Below are 20,538 nucleotides of genomic sequence, written 5' to 3'. Positions count from 1 at the left end.
AACAGTTCCCACTGGAGAGCCTCCTAAATGAGCCAATGAGAGGGCTCTCAGTGCACTGATTAGGACTACTAGAACTTGTGGCTGCAGTCTACCCTGATTGGAAACCTCGGGACTTCGCAGTGAACAACCGTATGCTCTCTATGATTTCCAGAGTTCCTGCTTTGTAAGCTGTCGTTTGAGCACCCCTCCCCCGCGTGCCAGCACTACATTCTAGTTCAGCTCTGTGTACAGAGGGGGCGTTTCCATGGTATTAATATGATTTTCAGCAATAGTGCTTTCCTCTAGATTGTAGGAAGACTGTAAAGTCTTCTTTGCCACTTTGTGCAGTGACGTCCGGTCACTGAAGACCATGTCACCCAGGATGATGGTGCTTTTGGGATTAGACCGCTTGTTTAGCATGCCAGTATCAACCTGCATTCACTATTTTGCAATTGCTATTTTTATTGTGTTTAAATGTCCATAGTCTTGTTCCACCACTAGTCTTTTTACTAACTGTTGAATACGATAATCTATGTTTAAACCATTTATTGATTTTTGGGTTATCTGGTGGTCCTGAACTGTTCCCATTGATCAATTATCAAGTGCGCTGTACTTTCTTGTAGTAGAGTTTCCTTTGGAGCTCAGCTCAATTTTTTGTTACTCTTAGAAGGGAACGATGGCTGGTGTCCTCTTCCTGACTTCATCCCAATCCTTCTTTCATTAGAATTCACTCATCCTCATTCCCATCCCTCTCACAGAGCACTTCTTATATTTTATTTCTCCTGAATGTCAACTCATCATCCTATGCACCAGCTCACTTCATTCTATCTCCTTAAGTGGAGACTATATCCTAAATGCATGATCATTTAATTATAAACGCTCGTTTCTGTTTATTTCACTTATTATAGTAGAGGTAATCTCTTGTGATGTCTTCACTGATCATGAACTTGTTTTCAACAGTCAATGACTGTGCCGTCTGACATGAGCGGTGTCACCTGAAGGAGTCACAGAACCTCTGTCACCACAATGAAGCACTTTTACCTTTTATAACTGAGAATACAGAATGGGATTTACCTAACAATGCATAGAGAACAAACTTTGATGTCTTCCCTTTACTCTCTATGTATTCAGCCTTAAAATGCTTTATTGTGCAAGGTCCCCACCCAGTCAATAAAGCTGTACAGGAGACAGAGATGAGAGCTTTAGCTAGAGTTAGTGACAATAATGAGTGACGGCTCCATATACCAACCACGCGCAGATACCATCTTAGAATGTCCCAACTGTCGCCTCGTTTAAACCATGTAGTAAATACGCCAACGGAAGCCTTCACAACAAGGAATGAGGGGGAAGCATATTAGTGGCTCGTCTTTGATCACAAGACTTCAGCAGAAGTGGCATGAGCCAGGACTCAAATGCAAGCTCTGCCTCTGCTGCCCGTGTGGTCTGCTTCTGTTTCATATTTGCAAATGCAAAGTACAAAGATAACACTTTGGATTACAGAGAAAGGCTGCCAGTAAGTCCTGCTGCCTCCCAACTGAAAGATAGATGGTGAAAATGCGGTGCAATGGGGGTATTACTCGTCTATAAATGATAATGAAATCTGCAGGTAAATGGATGGAGCTGCAGATTATTATCTGAGCAGGGTCACCCAGACTCAGCGAGGAAAACATTGTATGCTCTCTCTCAGACACGGGTCCTAGCTCCATATCTTTTGTTCTGTGTGTTTAACTTGGAGCACATGCAGAAGGGAACAAATAGAAATGGGCCATTTGGGGGAAGGGTGCATTAAGGGTGTGGGATGGAAGATGAGGAAACTAGGGGACAGAGGAAGTGTTGACTAAAATGAAGGGTGTGTATAAAAAGAGAAGCCCATGGTAAGGCACTCCTGAGGCCCCACTGCTAGTTGACACACTACTGGCAGTCGATAGCTGTTGCTGGAGACAGAGTAAGGGGGCAGGAGTTTAATGGCCACTGGAGGTTGCCTATTCACCAGTGGATGGCTCCACATTGTGTCCATATGGGTAGCACTGATTTTACTGACACACACACATATACATACATGTGTGTGATCATATATATGTTTATACACGTGTATGTATATATACATATATGTGTTGTGTATGTATGTTTGCATGTATGTGTATTTAAAATGATATACATTCATACACATATAACAAAGTTAGGAGAGGATATGTTTTGATGGGCATATAGGGAATTAGGGGGACGGGGACGGGGACGTGATCAGCGGATGTAACGAAGATACATTGTGTAAATGTTTAAAGTTTTTCAGATGATAGATAAAATATCAATAAAAATAAATGCTTTAAGAAAGTCACTAAGACATACAAGTGTTTTAAATCAAAGAGTCGGGGAAAGACCCTAGAAGCCACATTCTTAACATGTTGAGTTCTACTGGCCATGTTGCGATGTTGTTCCAGAGCCCCACCAAGCAGCAGCTTCACTGGCCGAAATGAGAGCATTTGAAAGGTGGCTGGCCTGCAAGTGTACAAATACACCCGTATTTCAAGTGCTTATGTTGAAGAAAAGGCTAAGAAATACCTCAGACATTTTTATTTTGATTATATAGTGGGGTGGTATTTAATATATATAGCTGGCCAAAAATAAAATGCAATTAAAATTAATTGGTATCAGATTTCTTTTTTGTCTGTCAGTTAACCCATTTGTGAAATTTGACAAACAACTGAAGTCTATTAATCTCAGCTTTTGTTTTTTACTTTTCCCTCGGAGCCGAGGACTGAACTCAGGGCCTTGGGCTTGCTAGGCAAGGGCTTTACCACAGAGCTAAATCCCCAACCCCTCTTCTTTGTTATTTTGTCTTTTGTAATCTCAGGTTTTTGAAAATCAAGATAACAGTTATAGTTCTCATATGACAGACTTGCTATAAATATTAAGTGAATAACTTTTAGTCATTCATAAAAAGTATATGAATGGGGGAAAAGAGCTTTAAGAAAAAGAAGAAAAAAGTATCTGAAGGGCTAACAAGATGGTTCAGCATGTAACGGCGCTGGCTTGCTGCCACTGTGCAAGACTTGTGACGTGAGACTGAGCCCCAAACTCACATAAAAGTAGAAGAAAACCAACCCCACAAGGCTGTCCTCTAGCTTCATTACCTGCATGCCCCCATCATGCAAATACCACAATAACAATACCAATAATAATTTTTAAAAAGTGTACCAAGGATCAAATTATGAAATATTTGTCCTGGGGGAGCTCTCTTATAAATGACAGATGGCTATAAAGCCAATGACAGAAACTATTACAGAACCGACTAGGTCACCTACCCGGGAACAGAAATTCAACAGGGGAACTGGCCTCTTGTCTAGCTTCCAGATCCTTGGGAGTATACTAGCTGCTTCAGGGAATGCCTTGCCTTCCTTCAAAAAGTCTTTGAAGGATGAAGAGCAGGGTGTGCTCAGAGAGTAGTGACAGTAAGGTTCTGGCTGATACACGCGATGAGACGCAGCTTCACTTGAGTGTTTGGAAGATATTGACAAAAGATATAAAGCAGAGTAGCTTAATTTAATAGCATTCAGTGATCAGTGTCTGAAAAAAACGTGGAGCGGGCAATTTTTCTCTCTCCCCTTCCCTTCCTTCTACCTTCCTTACCCTCCTTCTCTCTCCACTTTCCCTTCTTTCGGTATGCTTAGCTCCTAAAAGGATCCACATTTTCAGCAGGATGATCACAAAGCCACCCAGGTAAGGCTGAACTTCACACAAAAGACTGAGCCTACAAGAAATTGGGTCTACCGGAGTTTCTATAGATGGCATTCACCGCTAGAGACAACGCCTGTGCATACCACTCCCCTGTAGAGCTGCCAGTACTATGGTGGGTGATTACAGCTTTTCTGTGGGACTACAGGTCTATGCTAAGAGCACTGTGAAAACAGTGACTCACAAATGGCGCTTTCAAGCTGTGTGCCTGACTACAACACACTTACGAAGGCGATTTCAAAAGCTAAAGTTATGGCTGCTTTTTAGCGTTTACTCTCTCTAATACAGAGATTTCGGTTGAAGACAAGCAATACAAATGTTGGCTAATTTCAAGTCTAGTTTCAAGCTGTTAAAATATTACAGAACCTAAGCGTGAAATGCTTTATTGTAAACACTGCTTATAATTTATAAATAAATACACTAGGATAAAAGTAAAGCCTTTTTTTTCTTTGATATCAGCAAGATAAAATAATGGTGTTGGGTAGAAAATTGCTATTTTCTCCTCCAGGTTACAAAATAAACAGGAGTCTGGAAAGATCTTTCTCTGCTGAGGGCTGCTCCTGCATCAATTGAGTCTGAGCCCCAGTTCTCTGCTGAGGTCTCCTCCTGCATCAAGTGAGTCTGAGCCCCAGTTCTCTGCTGAGGTCTCCTCCTGCACCAAGTGGCTCTGAGCCCCAGTTCTCTGCTGAGGTCTCCTCCTGCATCAAGTGAGTCTGAGCCCCAGTTCTCTGCTGAGGTCTGCTCCTGCACCAAGTGGCTCTGAGCCCCAGTTCTCTGCTGAGGTCTGCTCCTGCAATAAGCAGCGTTGAGCCACAGAACACATTGCTCCTGTCTTTCACTGAAGGAATGAATGCTTGTTTAAAGAATATTATAGCAAAATAGCATTCTTCCCTTGTTGCCGACAAATGCCCTTCCAAACACAGTGATTGCTTTCTGCTTTTCTGCTGTCTGGCAATGATGCTGTCCTTCAGGGTTCCTTGCTTTCTGGAAAACTGGCCTCTACCCTCTTGACAGCACCAGAGAGGGGAGGAGTCAGGTGAAAATTATCTGCACTGTTTGCTCCGCTCTAGTGGTCTTCTAAAACACACTGGAGTAAGTGCAAACCTCTTCCATTGATTCGATTTTAGTGTCCAGAATAACGTGCATGTGTGTGTGTTCATGTGTGCATGCATGCATATTCACATGTAAATGCTCATGTGGGAGCCAGAGGTACATGACAGGTGTTTTCCTCAATCACTTTCCACTTTATGTCTTGGGGTGGATGTTTTGTTTTTTCTTTTAAGTTGTACTGTTTTGACAATTTTGTGCATGTATATAACGCATTCTGGTTACTCTGCCCTCCACCCCTTCTTCTCTCCTTTCCATCCTGATCAACCCTTCCTCTTTCTTAGCCATCTCTTCCCAGATTCATGACCTCTGGCTTGGTTTTGTGACCCACTTAGTTTAACCAGGGTCATCTGTGTGACCACTGGACTCAGACTCTCTTCTGGTGCTGGGTGGGGTCACTAATAGGTCCACAACTGGAGGTAAGGACGCCTCCATTTCTCTGCATCCATCAGCAGGAAAGAGTTCACCAGCGTGAAGCAGAGCCTCTGCGCCCCAGCTTCATGCCTGGTTGCTGGTAGGACCACTCTTGTGCAGACCCAGTCATCTCCTCCGCAACTGTTGAGAGCTCCTGACTGCAATGGAGTGCTGTGTTGTGCCCTGAAGATGGCATTTTGCAGTTCTTCCAACTCTTACATCCTTCTGCCCCTTCTTTTGCAATGCCCCATGAGCTTGTGAGGTGTTGGTAAAGATGCCCGGTTTAGGGAGGAGTACTCAACCGTCACTTGGGCTCAGTACCATCTCACCTTATTTTTTGAGGCAGGGCGTCTCACTGGGACTGGAGCTCACTCATGTGGTTGGGATGGCTAGCCAGCAAGTCTCTACAATCCTCCTGTCTCTGTCTCCCAGAGCTGGGATTACAACGGCACCTCTTGGCCTGGACTTTTTTTCTGTGTAGGTGTTGGGGACCTAAGCACTTTGCCTGTAAGCTGTCTCCCCAGTCCTAGAACTCATTCCTTTATTAATAGTTACTATTGAAAGGGAACAAGTAGGTAAGAGTTCATTAACCATCATCACAGCCACAATGTGTTGTTGACTCTAAAAAGTCTGTGCTCTTATCATGGTCACATTCTAAATAGCAGCAGAAATATGGTGGAAAGTTGTGTGTGCTTAATCCCTCTGTGTGTCAGCATTCTATAGTCTCTTTCTTCATTAACTATGAATCTCTTAAGGGAAACATGTCTCTCTTTATAATATACAACCTGAAGTATTATAGCATTGACTCTACGAGTTTATTAATACAGATGGCACTGTTGAACGCACCTTTCTTTCTTTCTTTCTTTCTTTCTTTCTTTCTTTCTTTCTTTCTTTCTTTCTTTCTTTCCTTTTTGAACACACTTTTCTTGAGGCCAAAAAATGTGTTAATATGAAAAAAGCAGCAAATGTTTTTGAGACCCCACTGTGTAGCAGCTGTCTGATGGGCTTAAGGGATAAAATAGAAAATATACGGACATTCTAGTCTGGTGCAAAAAAAGGGAGAAATGGAGGGAGGGAGGGAGGGAGGGAGGGAGGGAGGGAGGGAGGGAGGGAGGGAGGGAGGGAGGGAAGAGGAACAGGGAAGAAAGGCATAGCAGAGATGGAGGGAAGGGAGATACAATGTCAACTTCCGACAAGTACTCTGAAGGAGAATAAGAGATTGCTGCAAGAGAATTCAGCTGAGGAGCCCGCCCCAGCTAGAGCTGGCAGATGAGGGGTTTAAAAACCCATAGCATTTGGATTTTCTGGGAAGGAGGCAGCCATTCTGTTTGAAGAGTAAGGAACAAAGATGTGAAGCAGAAGTGCAGAAGTCACTTGAGATCTTAAGGTACAGTGTACATTTCATCTTTGCTGAACGTCACCCTTCCGTTTCCTCTCCCTGCTCCTGGGACTCCCAGGAGGCTGTCCAGAAGGTTGGACCACAGCAGAGTTCCTTTAAGTTGGAACCGTCCCAGGGCAACAGCTGAGCACTCAGAACAACCTGGTACAACTCAAACATTGAGAAAGTCATATTATAACTTGACCCAGTGAGCTCTGACACCTCTTGTGGTACTCAGATTTCAGGACAGATTTACACTCTTTCCAACCGGATACAGCAAGATTCCTCCAGACACAACCTGGTACTGTCTTTGCTGTGGCCCATTTGGATACACTGCCACAGAACCGCGATAGTCTCTCTTTGCATAATCACAAGAAAAATCCGAAATTTAGAATCTCACTACATTATGATAAATTTCAGTAAAAAGTCACAGCGCTACTGTAAATGTCCGGTTTCACTGACAAAATCTCTGGGGAAGACTGACGGTAGGCAAGCTTGAGGGAAGGATGGCTTTACCTTAGATTGTTGATGCACTGCATAGGACTGGGGGCACAGTAGATGCTCAACAAACACTTAAAGGTATATGGTGGAGTCCCAGTTACAGGTTGGAGTGTGAAGAGATAGGGAGACGCTTTGGCTCAGGGGCTTGTTACAAATTCTAGTGGAACAGAAGACAAGTACACCTCACAGGACATGTTTTTGTCCATATTAATTGGACCATTTGTCACTAGCTTTTCTCTGACAAGGAGACCATTGTATATGACACACAGTTGCTACAGCACAGCTCGGTTCCATCAGGAGGCTGAGGTCTTTCTGTTCAGAGAATGACCTTTAGTGGTGTCATCTCGTGCCCTGTCAGGGGAAGTGGTACACGGTTGGCTTACAGACCACTCTCTTACCTGTGCTTTCTGCCCGAGATCGCGCTCATATTTGGTTCCACTTTCACCCCAGTCAGAGAACGAGACCAGAGGAAACATGGGCAGCTTTGAAATATACGAAAGAATTACCAGCTGTCACTCTCTATGGACAGACAGTAGGCCCGAGTCACAATCATATCCTCCTGTCATGGCCCTCCTCACATCTGGATGTTTTGAGTCTCTTTAATCGACAGCAACATCACATTACAGGTAAGATGAGAACAGAGAAGATTCTAAACACGTCCACCAGGAAACAATGAAGGAAAAGCTAGGCTAGAATGAAAGGAGCTGACTTCGCATTTTAGAAAGAGCAAGAGGGATCGTCCATCAAGGTTAAATTAGTAATTTATCATAAAGATAGGTGTAAAGAATGAGGAAAACTAATTTTTAAAAAACCAGTTTGGAACTTCATCTATTTGGAAATTTGAGCTAGGATTCAGAAATCCTTGTTTGAGTTAATGTGCCCAGAACTTGTGGGCAGACATCGTTAGCCAACGTTTCCTAACCCCAATACTTGTTTGCTGGCTTGCTGGCTTGTTCATCTTTTCTCCTCCCAAATGAAACACTAAATGGCTTCATGGATAAGCAGCTAAAATTTAGATTTTACCAGACAGATCCCCATGTGTGCTACCTAAAAATGCAGAGGAATCCCACATCTCACCCAGGACTGTCCCTCCATGGCGGTGCGTGCAGGGCAGGCCCACCACGTGATGCCTTACTGCTTAGGGACGCGCTTGTGGTTTCTAGTCCCTTGTAAGTCGCTTTTCACTTTCCCAACCACAGCCTTCACGTGACGAGAAATCATCTTCAGCAGCAACAAGTATGTATGTGCATAAGATAGAAAGGAAACTATCTGTCTTATTTTCATTATTAAAGCTCCAGAATAGTGTTTAAAAGCCTCCAGGCTGCCCATCCAGACACTTCGGGAGTGAAGCATCCTTGGATGCAGGTTAGAATGTCACCAAGAGAGATGGAGCAGAGAGCTCTCTGTTGATAAAACTTGCTTTGGGGAAATCACTCAGTTTTAAAAAAGAGCTTTTTGGCCTGTTTCCCTCATAGCTGACAAGTTGCTGTTTGTGAAAATGAACACAAACAGGAGAATGTACACTTGGAGGAAAGGCATTTCACAGACTGGAAGGAACAGATGCCACGTGGGGGCTTTAACAGGGCAGCTGCTGTGCCTAGCATATCCCTGAGGACCCTTCCTGGTAAGGTTCCAGCCAATTACTTTGCCTGACAGCTGAGCACAGAGATTTCCCAGGAGCTGGAAGAGCGGAAGATGCTTACTAGAGCTGCCCTTCTATTTGGGGGGAAGGAGATGATATAAGACTAGCAATTGCTTGAAATCATGGATAATATTCAACGTTTTATAAGTTGTGTCTCCCTGTATGTCCATAACAATGCTAAAGCTTAATCTGACAAAAAGACACAGTGAAAGATTAATAGTAATGGGTAATAAAACAATACAACAATTATGGCTGGGCGGTGGTGGCACACGCCTTTAATCCCAGCACTCGGGAGGCAGAGGCAGGCGGATCTCTGTGAGTTCGAGACCAGCCTGGTCTACAAGAGCTAGTTCCAGGACAAACTCCAAAACCACAGAGAAAACTTATCTCGAAAAACCAAAAAAAAAAAAAAAAAACCACACTGAGACAATGGGGATGTTCTATCAGGAACTCACCAAGGCCAGCTGGCCTGGGTCTGAAAAAGCATGGGATAAAACCGGTCTCGCTGAACATAGCAGACAATGAGGACTACTGAGAACTCAAGAACAATGGCAATGGGTTTTTGATCCTACTGCACGTACTGGCTTTGTGGGAGCCTAGGCAGTTTGGATGCTCACCTTACTAGACCTGGATGGAGGTGGGTGGTCCTTGGACTTCCCACAGGGCAGGGAACCCGGATTACTCTTAGGGATGATGAGGGAGGGGGACTTGATGGGGGAGGGGGAGGGAAATGGGAGGTGGTGGCGGGGAGAAGGCAGAAATCTTTAATAAATAAATAAATAAAAACAATTATGAAAGTATGTTATGTAAAATTGCTAATGTCACTAGTCTTGATGTTTGGTCATTATTGGGAAAATTATGATTATGTGAATACAAGTGCTACAGTACCTTGACAGTCAAGCTGGTAGCCGAGAGAGCTACTGAGTGACTAACAGGAGGGTAGTGTATGGAGTGTGGATACTAAGGACATCTTAGCCAGAGAGTAGTGACACCCAGAAGATCATCTTATAACTCAGAACTGTATATAGCTCAAAACACAAACATTTAGCTCTGGAATTTCCCACATAATAAAGTCAAGTCGAGATCGGCTGTGGGCAGATGAAATGTAAAGTCATGGGGCGGGGCTCTGATGGCGAGAACTGAAGCCGAGGTCTTAAGTGTTTTGATGTGGAGCAAAAATTGGTTGTCAGCAGATGATAAAAAAATAAGTATACAAAAGTAAAAATAATTTTGTTTACTAGCTAGACAATTATTTTATAGGATTATTTGGCACACTTATCTCACAATCTTACTTTCAGGATAAAATCTCAGAGGAGTTTCCTTTCACACTCAATCTAGAAACTATAATCTTGAAGAATGAGGATTCTGAACAGTGGCTTCACGGTTGTTAGTTTTTCGCATGAGAACATAAATGAACATTATGATAAAGACTGAGGGACAGGATTTTGGAGCTCTGCATCTGTAATAACTGCCCAAACCAAGAGGAGAACAAGAGCGGCTGGAAGGTGGGGAGAAGCAGTGACACAGGGAGGAGACAGCCGCTCCTTTACCATGAGACATTCAGGAACTTACGATGGAATATTTGGATTTACCCAGAGTATTTCCAGAGCAAAAGCCATGCCAATGACCACTCCCACCCTCATTCACGCCTTATTCTCCAGAGGGCTTTTTTTTTTTTTTTTTTGTACAATGTTTCAGCACAATTCTTAATCTATAGTGCCTATTTCAGGATAATGACTGGCTATACAAAGCACTCCTTTTCTGTGTGAAACTGACATTACCAAGTGGGGATTAACACGCATCACAACAGCTTATGTATTAGAGGAAGACAAAGCAAACTGACCCAGTGTTCAGGATGTGGGGTGCATCCCGATTTACCGTCCTTCCATGACCACCCGCTTTTTACCAGCACTTTCCAGCATACTAGACCAGATGTTCTCCATCCAACAGCTTTGAGAAACAGTTCATTAAGGACTCTTACCTTTGCTTTCTTTGCTTTGATTGTCAAAGAGCACCTGTAAAAAAAAAATTACAACTCTCTTAATTTCTCAAAATTGCACTGATTTTAGAAAGAGAAAAATTAATTTTGAAATGAAAAAAGTCATATTGCAAACTAAGACTCAAACATTCTCCCAAAAATAAGACTAAAACACCAACTGGAGCATCCCTCTAAAATCAATTTGGGTTCCACAAATCTCAGCATTAGGAAGGTAATCAAAACACTCATTCATGGGGGAGATGTATTTACTTACTTTTCTACAGTTTGAGTAAGGATTTGCATAATTCTGTTTGCCCCTTTAGTAATTAAAAAGAAAACTGAATTCTAGTTCTGTTTACTATTTCACTGCCCCAAGTCACCAAAAACCTGAGGGCACTAAATCCAGTTCGTGCTCTGTGTCACATTGTGTTAACCCCAGGAGCCAGCACAGATGACCCACCTAGCCCCACCCCTGACGAAATCTCACCTAGGACTTCTTGCCTCCTCTCTGTTCCACTGTGCTTTCTACCTCTCTAACAGTTTCTGGTCATTTTCTTGATGAGATCCCTTTTCCCTGTGTCCTTCTTATGGGCTGATTTCATTTGCGTTAATTTAAAACAATGTATGAATTTTGCTTTATGTGTATAGGTCTCCCATACTCTGCATGAGCATCTCTGTACCAAGTGCAAACAGTGTCCATAGAAGGTGTCAGATCCCAGCAACTGGGGTTACAGATGATTGTGAGCTAACTACCACAGAGGTGCTGGGAATCGAACCCAGATCCTTTGTAAGAGCAGCCAGTGCTCATAACCACTGAGCTATCTTTCATTCCCTTTATGGGAATTTAAATCTACCATCTCTTGGCTTAATCAACTATATCTTAAGATTGAATGTTAAAGAGCACATGTATGATGATCATACGCTTGACGTAAAAATGGAGAATCAAGTCAGATTGCTTGATTCCTGAATAAACCAATTCAACCCAAGTGAAATAAGGATTGCCTGGAAAACCATAACACTTGGCAAATGTATGGGTAAGTATAACTTTTGTCCTACACATTGGCTATTTCTTCTGAAGGTACAGAAAGTTTGGTTGACAAACTTTGGTGACAAAGGCCTGTAATCAGGCTTTCTAGAGGTCGAGGCAGGAAAATCACAGATTCAAGGCCAGCCTGATCCACATGGCAAGCTTCTGCAAGCTGAGTTATAAGACATCTATATATATGACATGAAGGATGAGGGATAGAATGTGGATTATAAATGTCACAAATGCATTTGTATAGAAATGTACACATATTAACTATAAAGTGTCATGTTGAGAAGAACACAACTTAAAGTGGTCAAAATCAGCATCCTTAAAAAGCAAACTGAAAAACAGTGCAAAAGTTTAAACATGTGGAAGACATTTAAAACTGTGGTAACTAATGCAATAACTTCTGAAGATTGTTTTAAGAAGATGAATAGAAGCAATGGTAGGAAGGAGAAATGTAAATATGTTAATTCTAAAGTCATCACACGCGTGATGAACATGAACTTCTGTTGTGACTGAGTAGCCTCTGTGCCAAGCATATTGGGGAGTTCAGCTGCACCCCCTTGCTGAAGGAGTATCCCAGATGACCTTGCTGACTGTCTACTCCATTCTGTGGAGGGTGAGGAGGATGACAGGCCCCTCACCAGAGCATTCGGTATCCTTGCCTTCTATTGCATGCAACTCTGCCTTAACTGCACATCACCTAGAGGAGAGGCTAGAATATGTGCACTGGGGGAGACTAGAGGAAGGGGCTCCGCTTGTGAGGCTATGAGGAAACGCTTATCTCTTCTGAGCAGCCTGTTGTGGGTGGGGCAGCAACCACACCCCTAAGGTAATCACTCACCTATGCTTTGTAAGGAAGCTTAATAAACTCATTGGTTCCCCTTTGGTTGAATCATATCTCAATTTGTTACAGGGACCTTTGGAGGAGGGGTAGACATTGCTTATGTCTCATCCTGGAAGGTATTTTAGCAATAACATCTTCATGTGTGGATCACCATATTTATAACACAATCTTTATTTAATAGCCCTAGGTTTCAGGAATTTGGGGGAGGTGTTTCAGGGTGAAAGGAGTCCCAAAGATGAACAGTGGTGACAGAGGTACAACAGTGTGACATTACCAGACATCTGTTTAAAATTAAGATTATGAATTCCATACGTATTTTATTACATTTTAAAAGATACCTACAAAAGACCTTACTAACATGCACAACCTACAGCCACACTTTCTATTGGTCTTCTGCTGCACCCTATAGCAGACACCTTTACCTAGACGCCCAAATTACAGACTTAAAGCTCCTTAGAACCAGAGTTAATAATCCCTGAATATTATATTCAAAACGGGCTTACAGCAAAGGCACTGACATCTCATGGGAGTACTTAGTCATACACCTTTGATGACCGTGAGATTGTAATCAGCCCTAGAAATATGAACGGAGCTACCTCTTGGTGCAGAGTTTAGGACGATATAGCAGTTGCTAAAGCCACTAGAGTAAGATTCCCTATTTCCAGACCACCGGTGGGTTACCTTTCCAGGGACTTAATTCAATAAATTGCCATCGAGCCCATTAAATACATTGTGCCTGGCCCGGTCTTTTTTTTGCACAGGTGTGTGGGATACATACATGCCCCAAAGGAGAGATTAATGAATCCGAGAATTACTGGACTGTCCTCTTGGAAAAATTGTAAATTAACCAATAGAATCACCTCATGTATAATTCTCCTGGAGAAATGGTGATGGTTGCTTTGCTGTTTCCCACGCTCCACAAATGGTATGGATCACATCTGGGTAGCCTCATTTCCTGCTGGTGAAGGAACTGTTAAGAGTCACTTGCCCCATTTGGTGAAATCCCCCTGAAGGTGTTTCCATTTGTAATACCTAAAGCCTCAGTAATTCAATCCAAACATGAAAAATTTGAGTGTTTGCTTTGTGCTGGGGCTGGATTGAAAAGGCGATTGTTCTTAGGGTTAAATTTATCCTAATATGGAGCTAGCAGTTAAGAGCACTGGCTACTTTTGCAGAGGACCAAGATTTAGTTCCCAGCCCCCACATGGCAGCTCATAACCATCTGTAACTGCAGTTTCAGGGGAATCTGACGCCCTCTTCTGGCCTCCACAGGCACTGGATGCATGGAGTGCACAGACATACATATGCAGGCAAAACATTCAGACACATAAAATAAATGAATATTAAAAATTCTAAATTCAAAATTTATCTTGATATATATCCACTGCTAGATTAAAATAGAGAACAGTACCATAGAAAAAAATCGAGATAAATTTTTATTGAGAGGCTCTGCCTCTCAGGGCACGTCATGCTCAACTAAGTCAATAAATGCATTAACTACTATAGTACTGGTCAAACTTGAAAGCTGCGTCAACACCTGCTGCTCCTGCAACACAAAGGACCCATTTGTCCCTAATGCCCTGGTATAAACCTTTAAAACCAAGAGTGCAGATAAAATTTCAGTGTAAATAAAATGTTGGGCAAACGCATAGGCCATTTTACTATTTGTGCTATCTGTTACCCAGAACCCACCTGCTGGGTTCAAACTCAATGGGTTGTATTCAGCAGTGACTCTGATTTAAACATTGCTGAGCGACATCTCAGTGGTAGCCCGCAGAAAAGGTTGATCACATGTCACTCCCCCAAAACTCATTTCCTTTGACAAATAGAAGATATACATGGATTACACACTGACTTTGGCCCAAGGAAGTTAAGACTGACTGACTTTGTTGTAGGTGAAATATATAAGTATATGTATGTATATATATATACATATATGTGTGTGTGTGGTTTACCTATTAGCTACCTAGTAGATCATGTACATATATATACATAGATGGGAAGAAAACATTTCAAATATCATAGTCTGTAATTATAGTATTGCTTTAAGAAGCCCTGCTTTAATAAGAGTTCCTACCAGGTGATAGTTAATGAAGTAAATGCATAGAACATGCCTTATTAAATGCACTAAACTTCTATTATTGACCTTAAATTAGAATTCAAGTCGAGTGGTGGTGGCCTTTAATCTCAGCACCCTGGAGGCAGAGGCAGGTGGATGTGAGTTCAAGGTCAGCCTGGTCTACAGAGTGAGTTTCAGGACAGGCTCCAAAGCTACACAGAGAAACCTTCTCTTGAAAAACAAAACCAACAATAAAGAAAGCAGAATTCAAAATATTTCAAGCAAACCTCTTGGAAAGGCTCTGCCCCCGCCCCAGTGCAGCTGTACACTCCTAATGCGTGCTCAGAAAGGGCTAGAGAAATTTCTAGTTAGTGGGAGAGAAGAGGTGGGGTATATGACAGGTTTTCTCAAAAAGCTATGCTATGAAAGCAAAATACAGGAAGCCGATGAAAGAGTAGAGGAAATACAGTAAACTCTTTTTTTTTTTTTTTTTTTTTTTTTTTTTTTTTTTTGGTTTTTCGAGACAGGGTTTCTCTGTGGCTTTGGAGCCTGTCCTGGAACTAGCTCTTGTAGACCAGGCTGGTCTCGAACTCACAAAGATCCGCCTGTCTCTGCCTCCCGAGTGCTGGGATTAAAGGCGTGCGCCACCACCGCCTGGCTCCAGTAAACTCTTTAAATCTACTCTTTTTTCGTTTTCCCTGATTTCTCATATGTCTGGCACGTGCAATGCTTATTTTTCACAGCTACAAAATATCTCAAAAAAAAACTTTGAATGTAAGAGTTATATGAAAATCTAGTTGTTTGAAAGTGGGCATATTCATTTCAACCTATCATGCATAAATTTGTTTCTAAATATAAATTTTGGTCTCTAAATATCAGAGTTCAAACATCTGAAATACAAACATCAGACACGTCATCTAATGCAAAAAGGTCATCTTTACTAGATCAGCGAGTCTGCTGCTGATGCTATTTAATAAAACATGGCATTTTAAGCCGGGCGCTGGTGGCGCACGCCTTTAATCCCAGAACTTGGGAGGCAGAGGCAGGCGGATCTCTGTGAGTTGGAAGCCAGCCTGGTCTACAAGAGCTAGTTCCAGGACAGGAACCAAAAGCTACGGAGAAACCATGTCTCAAAAAATCCAAAAAAACCCAAAAAAACAAAAAAACAAACATGGCATTTTAATAAGTTTTCTCGACATCTGGTGCTAATAAAAAGGATTTTATATTTTACAGCTAACAATTAGGGGAGAAAACATGACTGTAGTTTTATTATTTATCACAAACCGCATCTGGGAGGCTTCATTTTCTTCTTGGTTGGTTTATATAACGAAACTAGGTACTTTATGCATATGTTTTATATAGGATTGAGGCCAATTCCTAGGAACAAATAAATGAAGAAAGAAACATTAAACAACAGCATGGTTTTTAAATAACCCAACTGACTCCAGTGTTTTCCAGGATCAAATTTAGTGAATAAAATTCATTTTAGAACAATGATCCCAGGAATTCGCATCTGGATAAACACTTGTGAGATTTCAGGGCGCGGAACCCCACGGAGCTCCAAGAATGTCTGTCTTGTGTGAAACCGTATTCTCTCTAGGCCAGTGTAGGCCGGTCCTCATTCAAGGCAGGGCAGACAGCTGGCAGCTGGGGAGAGTGGCTCAAGCCGTCAGCCAGGCCCAGGGCCGCAGATACCCTCCTCCTCGCACCAGGCTCTTTCCAACTGTGCTGAGTGCAGCCTGCCCTGTTCCTATCTGCTCAGAGTTCTTGTCTCCCCCACTCTTTGTATCCCGTGTCGAGTGTCTTCTCCCATACAGCATGTGACATCAGTTGTTCTCTGAGTCCCATTTACCCCAAGCTGCAATGCCTGGGCTTTCTTCTGGAAAATATCGTATTAATCTGAAATGTCAATATATATTCAAATATACATACATACACACACATACATACATATACACATACACACACACATATATACATACACACACATTTGCAGTGTGGAAGATTTGAAACATAACGGCTGGTTGAGCAAGAGCATTTGGCAGGTGTAAGCAACAGGAAGAAGTACACTATGAGATGCTCAGAGAGACAAATGTCATCTCTTAATGGAAAGCAAAGGTAAACATTTACGGCTTTATTTAGCTTAGAAATCTTTACAAATAGTACAGAAGTATTTCTTGTTGAAAGCCAGAAGGATGAGGAAGGCTGGAGCAGGGGCGAGCATCTGGGCAGTCCCCTGCCTGTGCCTTTGTAGCTCTCAGACTGCATATGTTTCACTTACAAAGAGCTTTGAGTAGCTCTTTCCTCCAGCAAATGCGAACACTGGAAATGGTGACTTGTTGTTTCCTTTAAGGTATTAGCAAAGAGGCTGAGAACCCTTGACCCTAAATCTGAAACTCTACAGATGTAAAGCTGGAGAGATGGCTAAGCACATTGACTGTCCTGTATTTATTTATTTATTTATTTATTTATTTATTTATTTATTTATCTATTTATTTATTTTAACATAACTCCTTTATTGATTCTTTGGGAATGTCACACCATGCACCCTAATTCTGCTCACCTCCCAGGTACCCCATATCCTCTCATTACAACTGCAGTGATCCCCAAAAGAAAATTAAAAAATAAAACAAAACAAGGAAATAAAAAAACAAGAACAAAACAACCTCCCCCCAAACCCCTCAAGTTGTAGCCCCAATCCCGGGCTTCTGTGTGACCTTTGGTGGCAACATGGGTCTCAGACTTCAGCAGAGCCATGGTAGGACCATAGACCCAAACAAGGTCCTCAGCAGCAGACCCGTCCGGAAGTCACCATTGCCCCAGCTGCCAGTACAGGCCACTTATATCAGCAAGACTCCAGCAGCAGCATGGTCCCTGAACACTAACATGGCCCCAGACCTCTGGTGTCTGTATGGCCTTCCATGATAACTGGAGTCTTTGACATCAACACAGACCCTGGCTGCAGTACGGCAATGGGCCCAGACATGGCCCTTAGCTGCAGCTCTGGCCCAGACTAAACCATGGCATCGGGTAGCAGCATAGGTCACCCAGATGTGTATGATCCCAGTTGCAGTATGGCCTTTGGGCACCAACATGGTCCCAGGTGGCTGACTGGACCCTCGGCAATCACACTGCCTTTGGTTGCAACAGGAGCTACAGAAGTTGACTCAGCCCCTGGCTGCTGTAGGACAACGGACCCAGACATGGCCCTCAGTAGCAGGACTGGCTGCTTTTGCAGAGGACCTGGGTTCAATTCCCAGCACCCACAAGGCGGTTCACAACTACCTGTAACTCCAGTTACGTATGTATTATACATAATACATGAGAGTATCCGACACCCTCTTCTGGCCTCCATGGGTACTGCATGCATGTGGTGCACAGACATGCAGGCAAACACACCTACACATAAAATAGAAAGTGTTTTTTGAAAAGGTGCTGCTTAGATCTGCTGCAGGAAGTGTCTGCTATTTATAGACTGAATTCTTGGAGGAAAGACTGAGGTAACATGTATGAAGGCGCTCCAGGCTCAGGGAAGAGGCAAACATGCAGGGGGGAAACTGAGAACACGGGTGACTCAGTGGCTGCTTCACTTTGACCAGGACCCTGAGCTGTGCTGTGTGAACACAGAAAACAAAAGGCAGCTTCCTGCTTATTCAGTAGAATTCTGCTACTTTGGACCAAAGATACAAGAAGTTAGTTTGAAAGAAACTTGTTTGAGACCAATGACAATGATGACAGAAGGAAAAAAAAAAAAAAAACCTTTCCCACCCATACAGCAAGAATATGGCCATAAGCCTAACGCCATGGGCTATGACACACAGAAGCCAACTATGGTGCGGGAGTTCTGACAAAAACAGGGGTGAGGAGGGCAGTCCCAGCTTCTAGCTGTGAACAGGACACAGCCTTCTGGGAGAGTGAGTGTCATGATGGTGGAAAGCCTTGCTCATGGTCTCTTATCAGACAGCACTAGGAGAGTGTGGGCTAAGCAGGGAGTAATCTTGGAGCAGTTCTGGGAGACAGGAGTTGGGGAGTAAGATCTGGGGGAGGCTGAGTATTGTGCAACTCCCTGTACACAGAACGGAAGCAAGATGAAGAACAGTGTGGGGGATGGATGACCAGATCTCAAGACAAAGGCTTGTGAGTTCAAGGGCATTTGCTGTAGCTCACTGCCTGTGGGATGAGGATTACAACCCAACCTTGTCAGTCAAATCTTACCTATTTGTAGTTTTGGGTTAATTCACAATGGTTTTGACATTTTCAAATAATCAAAAAATAAAAGTAAAAAATAAAATGAAAACTATTATGTGACACAAGAAAACCAGACACTATCCTATTTATTTATTTATTTATTTATTTATTTATTTATTTATTTAGACAGGGTTTCTCTGCAGCTTTGGAGACTGTCCTGGAACTAGCTCTTGTAGACCAGGCTGGCTTTGATCTCATAGAGATCCATTTGCCTCTGCCTCCCAGGTGCTGAGATTAAAGGCATGCACCACCACCACCTAGCCCAATTTTCTTTTTTTAAAATTATATTGCATTTTTTACTTAATGTGTATTTTTAAAACACTGAATTACTTGTGTGGTGTGTGTGTGGGTGTATGTGTGTGTATGTGTATGTATGTGTGCTTACACTACAGCAAACATGTGGAAGCAAGAAGACAGCTTTGGAAATCCATTCTCTCCTTCCACCTTGTGGGTCCTGAGAGTCAAACTCAGGTCATCAGGCTTTGTGCCAAGCACCTGTCAATTCCATTATCAAGAATTGAATTTTATTGGAATATAGCCATGACCGCTTGTTTACAATTTGTTGGTGGCTCCTAAGCTGTGTACCAGTCTCCCACAGCTGCCACAAGGAAATCGCAGACTGAGTGGCTGAGACGACAGCGACCCACAACCTAGTGTGTTTCCTAAGGTGCACTGAAGAAGAAAAGACTGGAGAGTGCATCTGAGGACCTAAGAACAATCCAGAATAAAGCAGAAAGAGGAAGGAGCTGAGCATAAAGATATTATCAGCCATGGACAGGTCCAAGCAGACTATCTATGTGACTGGAGTCTCCAAAAGAGTGAAGACAACGGGAAAAATATTAGAAGAAATAATTACCAACTTTTTCTAAGTTAATGAAAATTTCAAGCCACTAAACAAGGATCTCAGAGATATCTACACACAAGAACACTGACATGGCTCTGGCATATGCACTAAGGAAAATACTTAAGAACAATTGTAGAAAGACGAGCGCAGCCACTGCATCCAAGGGAATAAAGATAAAATAAAATGAGCAAATGATTTCCAAGCCTTGGGCGAAGCAAGGGAGGCGAGTGACCAATGTGTCTGTCTGTGCTCGAATACCTGGAGACCTGGAGCAGCCTTTAAGCTCCACACCCCAAAGTCCCTGGTTCTTCATTTCAGCCTTCCCTACCTTTGATCCTGCTTTATTTCTTCCACCCACCATGATCTGTGGCTTGCATTTTGGTGGCTCTTCATTGATCTTATTTTTTTTCTATTTTTGTATTCCTACCAGACTTTATCCAAGACCAACCCTCAAAAAACACGTACATCAGACAATATTGGGCTTTACTCCATGACCGTCTCTGGTGGGTTCTTCCTGCCTTAAAGAAGGGCATTGCAGAAGCTGGCTCCTCTGGTCTAACTTGACACTGCTCTCCTCTGCAGCCACGCCTCTGCATGCCCACAGTCTACCTGAAAAACTGGCACACACCATGCTACGGAACATGCCAAGTTGCATAAGGCATACTATCTGCTGTGAACCGGGCGATCGTGAGTTTTATGTCCATAAGGAAAGAGCAATGCATATTATGGCTGGGCACTGTGGCCTTTCGTAATCAGATTGCCATTCGCTGTCAGGAAAA

The sequence above is a fragment of the Chionomys nivalis genome, chromosome 3, assembly GCF_950005125.1.
Source record: "Chionomys nivalis chromosome 3, mChiNiv1.1, whole genome shotgun sequence".
Taxonomy (NCBI): Eukaryota; Metazoa; Chordata; class Mammalia; order Rodentia; family Cricetidae; genus Chionomys; species Chionomys nivalis.
Note: the sequence above shows the minus strand (reverse complement) of the source record.